We start from the raw sequence: 7,585 nt of genomic DNA, 5'->3' as shown, positions 1-7,585 counted from the left end.
GGGCCACTTCCGATTCGAATTCCTGTCAGGATTTGGGAGGCTGTGTTTGTGAATGTTGCTCATGCTTACTAGCACCTTGGAAGCCACTGTCTGCCAATAGTTATCATGGCGTATGAAGTCCGTTGGTCTATTCCGCGGTTCATTTTCCTTCAGGGACGGTATCGAGAGAAGAACATGGCCGCGCCCGTAAGGATTATATAAGGCGGACGCCATTTTCAAAAACTCTCCATTCCGTACAGCCAGGGAACGCACCAGGCAATCGAGTTGAAGTCTTGGTGGTGTTTCCCATTGGCGAGGGACCAATTAAAGAGGTGTGTAGATATAGTTCTAGGAGAAAAATAGCATTGCATAGTCTGAAAAATATCCTTTCTCTGTACTTTTCACACTGATTTAAAGCCCCTTTCTCACTATCTGGCCTCTTCCTTGTCAAGACTACCCAGGGAGTCAGAGATCTGTCGGGAGCCCAAAGGTGCAGAACTTGACAGAGAACTCCTAAAAGCTTCGTGATTTCCTTAGTAACGAGAGCCTTTAAAGAACCTTGTGTGACGTTAATGAGGTGATTTTTTAGAGGCCTAAGGCATTTCTCATTTTACTGTTCTTGACTTCATTGTGCTTCACAGATATTGCTCCCCGCTTTTTTTTTAAAAAACAAGTTGAAGGTTTGGGGCAGCCCAGTGTAGAGCAAGTCTGTTAGCGCCATTTCTCCAACAGCATTTGCTCACTTCATGTCTCTGAGTCACATTTTGGTATTTCTTGCAGTATTTCAATTTTTTGTATTATATTTTTATGGTGATCTGTGATAGTGATCTTTGATGTTACTATTAAAAAGATTACAAATCTCTGAAGGCTCAAATGATGGTTAGCATATTTTAGCAAAAAAGTATTTTTGAATTAAGTTTTGTACATTAAAAAATATTTTATTTTCACTTATTTTTGGCACTACTGGGTCTTTGTTGCTGCAAGGACTGCAGCATCAGCCCTTGAGGTGTTGAGATGAGCAAGGGCTATTTTCTCATTGTGGTGTTTGCACTTCTCTCATTGCAATGGCTTCTCTTCTTGTGGAGCATGGATTCTTGGTGTGTGGACTTAAGTAGTTGTGGCATATGGGCTTAGTAATTGCAGCTGCCAGGCTCTAGAGCACAGTCATAGTAGTTGTGGTGCTCAGGCTGAGTTGCTCTGTGACATGTGGGATCTTCCTGAACTAGAGATAAGAACCCGTGTTTTCTGCATTGGCAGGGGCATTTTTTACCACCAAGCCACCAGGGAAGCCCTGTACATTTTTTTTTTTTCAGAGACATATTGTTATGGCACACTCACTGCACTGTGTGATGTAAAAATATAGTGTAATCATAACTTTAATGCACCGGAAAAATAAAAATTATTGTTTGCCTCACTTTATTGAGGTATTTGCTTTATTGTGAACTTGAACTATCCCCAAGGTATGCCTGTCTGCTAAAATGTCTGTGTGAATTTGAATTCCTCAGTCAGAGGGCACATACATTACCAGTGTTGATAGAATAGAGTGTGGCCAAATGACTCTCCAGGAGATTGTACCAATTTGCATCACCATCCCCCATAATGTGACTCATCTCTGCTTCTCTCCAACCTCAACAGCAGTGTGCCTTAGCACTGATTTGGATCTTTCTATCTTACCAATTAAAAATGTACCCATTATAGTTTTAACTAGAATTTCTCATTATAGACATGAAAGTGAAGTATTTTTAAGTAGGTTTCATAATGATTACTACTTTCCATTCTAATCTGTTCTGCCAACCCTGAATAGTCATAGGAAGGACTGATGGTGATGCTGAAGTTCCAATACTTTGGCCACCTGATGTGAAGAGCCTATTCATTGGAAAGACCCTGATGCTGGGAAAGATTGAGGGCGGGAGGAGAGAGGGATGACAGAGAATGAGATAGTTGGGTGGCATCACTGACTCAATGGACATGAGTATGAGTAAACTTTGGGAGACAGTGAAGGATAGAAAAGCCTGGCGTGCTGTAATTCATGGGATCACAAAGAGTCGGACATGACTGAGCAACAACAATCTTTTCCACAATTCTGCCATTCAATGGCTGTTCATATCTGTCTCATCATTATTAGTGTATATTTCTTTCTTAAAAATTTAGATAATTCTTTTATATAGGAACTACAATCATTAGTCTATAGTAGGATTATGAATATATTCTCCTGGCTTGTCCTTGTCTTCTGATTTCATTTACCTTGGATTTGCTATCCAAAGTAAATATATTCTCCTGGCTTATTCTTGTCTTCTGACTTCATTTACCTATCCAAGGTAAATGTTTTTTGTTTTATATAGTTGAACTATATAAATATAGTTCATATAAATATAAAAAATTTAAATGTATAAATAAATTTGTTTACTTATATAAATAAAGTTGAACTTATGTCTTTAAAGCTTTTAACTATTTGCTTATCATTCTGGCATTTCCAACTCTGAGAATATATATGATGTTGTGAAATGTGAAATAAAATGGAGTCACTTATGTCAAGAGTGTTTTTTTCCTTAATGGAGCTAGGAGGCCATTAAGGGGATGGACCTTATACACATCCCCACCCAGGTGGAATCTTGAACTTTTCAAGTGGGCCAACCACAGATATTTCAAGAACTCTGCAAGAACACCTGCGACTTGTCACAACAACGAACTTTTTCCACCCTCTAGTTATAGCCTTAGCAGTCAAGCATGTTCAGCCAACACTAGATCCTGCCTCCAACTCCAGTGAAAATTCTCTGTAATGCAAATCTCCCTTCTTTGCTTTTAAAACCCCCTGACTTTTACTCCCATGTGGGACACGGTTTGGTTGCTCCTTGAATTTGTGTGCCCCAAATTGCAAGTCTTTGATCCCAAATAAGTGCTTTCTGCCTGCTTATTGCTTCCTAGGTTTATTTAGATTGATGATGTATGTATTATAATGTATACACATATGCACACAAACACAATTATATTTATGTTTATATTTAATTGGATTTATATTTATATGAAATCTTGCCAAGGTTTCCTCTCTTCGCCTCTGCCCTCCACACTTCCATACCCACTCCTTTCCTTTTGCCTTTTAGGATTATTATCTGTGCCTTGAAAATCCAAGGCCACTTCTCAACACAGTTGTTTCTTCCATTTCATTCTCTCCCCTTGCTCAGATGACTATTATCTCTGTAGAGCAAGGTGATTTATAGCCCCTGGGTTTGACTCTGCTTAAAGGGATCCTCTTGGGGCCAGCTTCATACTCACCTGTGGATCATCTGAATCTAGGTGAGCAAGCTCTTCCTCAGGTGATCTACATCTAAGCCCCCAAATCCCAAGGGAGGCTGGCCTTGTCTGTCTTCCCTAGGGTGAATTCTCTGTAGTCCTAGCCCATAACCTTCTCTTACAGTTCCCCACAGAATTGAAGGGTCCTGGAGGAGCCGTAGTCAAAGCTATGGTTTTTCCAGTAGTCATATACAGATGTGAACATTGGACCATAAAGAAGGCTGAGCACCGAAGAATTTAGACTTTAGAACTGTGGTGTTGGAGAAGACTCTTGAGAGTTCCTTGGACAGCAAGAAAGTCAAACCAGTCAATTCTAAAGAAAATCAACCCTAAACATTCATCAGAAGGACTGATGCTGAAGCTGAAGCTCCAATACTTTGGCCACCTGATGTGAAGAGCCGACTCATTGGAAAAGACCTGGGAACAACTGAAGGCAGGAGGAGAAGGGGACAACAGAGGATGAGATGGTTGGATGGCATCACCAACTCAATAGACATGAGTTTGCAAAAACTCCAGGAGATAGTGAAGGACAGGGAAGCCTGGCATGCTTCAGTCCATGGTGTCGCAAAGAGTTGGACATGACTGAGCGACTGAACAGCAAGAGTTGCATGGTTGGGTCTGTGGACTGAAACACTCTCTCTCTTCTGGCCATGGCGAGAGGCAGAACACAGAAGCTCAGACGGACAGAGTCTCTGTCTCCTAGGTACTTCCCTCACTACAGCTCACATCTGTGTATCAGGTCATACTTGCTGACTTTTCTCAGCCAGAAATAACCTCTGTCCAGTTTCATGTCTGGTCTCCCGAACTGGACCCATGGGAGAGGATGGGTGGATGTACAGATCAGTCCTTGGCCAGTGTCCTGGTCCCTCCCCTACACTGCTCTGACCTAATGGGATTTACCCCTGCAGGCTACATTTTCCAGATATCTTTATTAGCTGGCCTCCCACTAGTTTCAGTTAGTTAGTCAAATGCTGGAGATTAAAATCAAGGAAGAAGTGCTCGCGATTCAGCAGCACAGATATTAAAATCAGAATGATACAGAGAAGATTAACATGGCCCCATGCAAGAATGACACACAAACTCATGAAACATTCCATATATTTTGGATTAACTGTCCCAAGAAAGTAGAAGAGGGCCCTTTGTGTACCAAGAGGTGACTTGAATTTACATGTTGAATGCTGTAATCAAGAACAGATAACTAGGCTCTGCAAATTAAACCATCCTGCTTTCTCTTTAAAAAATACATCAAGGAAGAAAATGTAATATCCAGGGTATTTATTTCTTCCCCTCTCTTTGCATTGTGCAGCCTCTCCGGCAGTGACTGCACCCCACCTCTGAGCTTCTCCCAACAGAGAAGACGTGCCATGGTTTTGGAGTATCTATTCACAGGAGACAAACTCCAGCTGCTCATCCTGGGGTCTATTTATCTCCTGCCTCATTACCAGTCTTGGGGTTCATCCCAGATCTTTCATTCTTGTTTCACTGCCCAAGCATTCCCATTCCCTTTTAGTCTGAAATGTATTTCCTTGTGCAATCATCAATTTGTAGACCTGAGTTATTTTGATGTTATTTTTGTGTTATTCCTGCTCCTTGCAGTTCCTTTCTAACTCCTATCCTTCTCATGACCCTGAAATGCTTCATGTTATCATAAATGAGGAGGGTCATTTCAGATTTTTTGCTTCAGATCCTCACTCTGACCCACTCTCCATTTCCTGAAATCTGCTTCATTGTGACTTTATGGCCACTATTGCTCACTTTTCTAGGTTACGCTTCTGATGATGGAAAAATCACCTGAAAATTCTGCCCAACTGGAGTTGCTGGCATTTTCCCAAGTAACTATACTTTCCCCTTTGTTGTTATTGTTCAGTTACTAATTCATGTACAACTTTGCAACCCATGGACTGCAGCACACCAGGCTTCCCTGTCCTTCACTGTCTCCTGGACTTTTTGCAAACTCATTGAGTTGATGATGCCATCCAACCATCTCATCCTCTGTTGCCCCCTTCTCCTCCCACTCTCAGCTTTTCCCAGCATCAGGGTCTTTTCCAAGGAGTCGGCTCTTCACATCAGATGGCCAAAGTATTGGAGCTTCAGCTTCAGCATCAGTCCTTCTAATGAATATTCAGGACTGATTTCCTTTAGGGTTGACTGATTGATCTCCTTGCAGTCCAAAGGACTCTCAAGAGTCTTCTCCAACACTACAGTTCAAAAGCATCAATTCTTGGGCGTTCTTTACTACTGGAAAGACCAGCTTTGACTATACGGACCTTTGTTGGCAAAGTGACGTCTTTGCTTCTTAATACACTGTCTAGGTTTGTCATAGCTTTTCTTCCAAAGAGCAAGTGTCTTTTAATTTCTTGGCTGCAGTCCCCATCTACAGTGATTCTGGAGCCCAAGAAAATAAAGTTTCTCATGGTTTCTATTTTTTTCCCATCTATTTGCCATAAAGTGATGGGAATGGATGCCATGATCTACATTTTCTGAATGTTGAGTTTTAAGCCAGCTTTTCCACTGTCCTCTTTCACCCTCAGCAGGAGGCTCTTTAGTTCCTCTTGGCTTTCTGCCATTAGACTGGTATCATCTGCATATCTGAGGTTGTTGCTATTTCTTCCTGTGATCTTGATTCCAGCTTGTGATGCATCCAGCCCAACATTTCTCCTGATGTACTCTACATAGAAGTTAAATAAAGAATCCCGAAGACTGCATCCTCTGTGAGACTCCAAACTCCTCCCCTGGCTCTAGGGAATAACACTTTGAAGATGGCGGCCTCCAATAACTAGTTCAAATGGGTGGGATCAAGTTGTTTGCCTGATGAAACTATTGAATATACATGAACAAAGGAAACAGAGAAACCCTGTCATTCACCATGATAACTACTGGCAGCGAGTAACTTCAAAAATGCTAGTGAACATGTATTTTGATGTATGGTGGTCAGAAAGGTCAAGCTAGGACTCTGACACAAACTGGAAGTGGCCTAGAGAGATGGTTTCGCTGATGTTGCCACAGATTTTTCACCCATACAGTGCTTGAGGGAAGCTGAGGTGATATAGCGTGGTTGTTTGGGGGCTTTTGCGGGCTCAGTGATGGGATGTCTGTTTGTGGCAAGTGGTGATGATTCTGTGGGGAGAATAATGGGGAAAGGAGTCTGAGAGTTGAATAATGGGTGCATCTCTAGAGTGAGTGATGGGAGTTCTGTGGGGTAGTGATAGGAGGTCAGCTGGGGTCATTTGCAGGATGAATGATGGACGATCTGTGAAGTGTGTGAAGGGGTGTTTTTTGTAGCTTAAATTGGATGATAAGTTCATTACTTTTCAACCTTGTATATTTTTTTATTTACTTTTGCTAATTGTCATATATGGTGTTATTGTAATTTTAAAATTCCAGATGTACCTTAATATGAGTTTTTATTTTGTCTTTTCCTAATTCAGTTCAGTCACTCAGTCGTGTCTGACTCTGCGACCCCATGAACCACAGCACGCCAGGCCTCCCTGTCCATCAGCAACTCCCGGAGTGCACCCAAACCCATGTCCATTGAGTCGCTGATGCCATCTAACCATCTCATCCTCTGTCGTCCCCTTCTCCTTCTCTCAATCTTTCCCAGCATCAGGGTCTTTTCAAATGAGTCCGCTCTTCGCATCAGGTGGCCAAAGTATTAGAGTTTCAGCTTCAGCATCAGTTCTTCCAATGAATATTCAGGATGATTTCCTTTAGGATGGACTGGTTGGATCTCCTTGCAGTCCAAGGGACTCTCAAGAGTCTTCTCCAACACCACAGTTCAAAAGCAATTCTTCGGTGCTCAGCTTTCTTTATAGTTCAACTCTCACATCCATACATGACCACCGGAAAAATCATAGCCTTGACTAGATGGACCTTTGTTGACAAAGTAGTATCTTTGCTTTTTAATATGCTGTCTAGGTTGGTCATAACTTTCCTTCCAAGGAGTAAGCGTCTTTTAGTTTCATGGCTGCAATCACCATCTGCAGTGATTTTGGAGCCCAGAAAAATAAAGTCCGCCACTATTTTCACTGTTTCCCCATCTATTTCCCATGAAGTGATGGGACCAGATGCCATGATCTTAGCTTTCTGACTGTTGAGCTTTAAGCCAGCTTTTTCACTCTCCTCTTTCACCTTCATCGAGAGGCTGTTTAGTTCTTCTTCACTTTCTGCCATAAGGGTGGTGTCATCTGCATATTTGAGGTTATTGATATTTCTCCCGGCAATCTTGATTCCAGCCTGTGCTTCCTCCAGCCTAGCGTTTCTCATGATGTACTCTGCATATAAGTTAAATAAGCAAGGTGACAATATACAGCCTTGA

The 7,585-nt window shown here is 41.9% G+C and overlaps 1 non-coding gene across 1 annotated transcript; it reads left to right on the top strand.

Annotated features, from left to right (window-relative positions):
• The first annotated feature begins 4,265 nt into the window (after positions 1-4,265).
• LOC114118161 (U6 spliceosomal RNA) lies at positions 4,266-4,373 on the top strand. Its single transcript, XR_003591704.1, has one exon. It is a non-coding gene; the product is annotated as a U6 spliceosomal RNA (small nuclear RNA).
• Positions 4,374-7,585: the final 3,212 nt, after the last annotated feature.

This window comes from Ovis aries, chromosome 14 (assembly GCF_016772045.2).
Source record: "Ovis aries strain OAR_USU_Benz2616 breed Rambouillet chromosome 14, ARS-UI_Ramb_v3.0, whole genome shotgun sequence".
NCBI classification, from domain to species: Eukaryota; Metazoa; Chordata; class Mammalia; order Artiodactyla; family Bovidae; genus Ovis; species Ovis aries.
The sequence above is the reverse complement of the archived record's forward strand: the minus strand, read 5'-3'. Positions and strand labels throughout refer to the sequence as shown.